Genomic DNA, 279 nt, shown 5'->3' with positions numbered 1-279 from the left:
CCAGATGACGTCACGGAGCCGTTCCATCCAGAACATTCGACACGGCAAATCCGCATAGCAACAGTTCTCTTCTTCTTTACTAATAATATAATTATTTACTGCCAAGTGCCAAGACCAATTTTTGTTTGAAGGCAAATAATGACGGTTTTGGTGAAAGTTAAACCATTTTATTTGGTGATTCGTCATTATTCGTGAAAATGTCTGTCAACTTGCTGTAATTTAACTCGGTGCAAAACGAAAAGGGAATCATCTCGTTTAATTAACCGAAGGAACCCGTCA

The sequence above is a fragment of the Eptatretus burgeri genome, chromosome 4 (genome assembly GCF_056783735.1).
Source record: "Eptatretus burgeri isolate ZD-2024b chromosome 4, Ebu_testis_v1, whole genome shotgun sequence".
NCBI lineage: Eukaryota > Metazoa > Chordata > Myxini > Myxiniformes > Myxinidae > Eptatretus > Eptatretus burgeri.
This window is presented reverse-complemented; position numbering follows the sequence as displayed.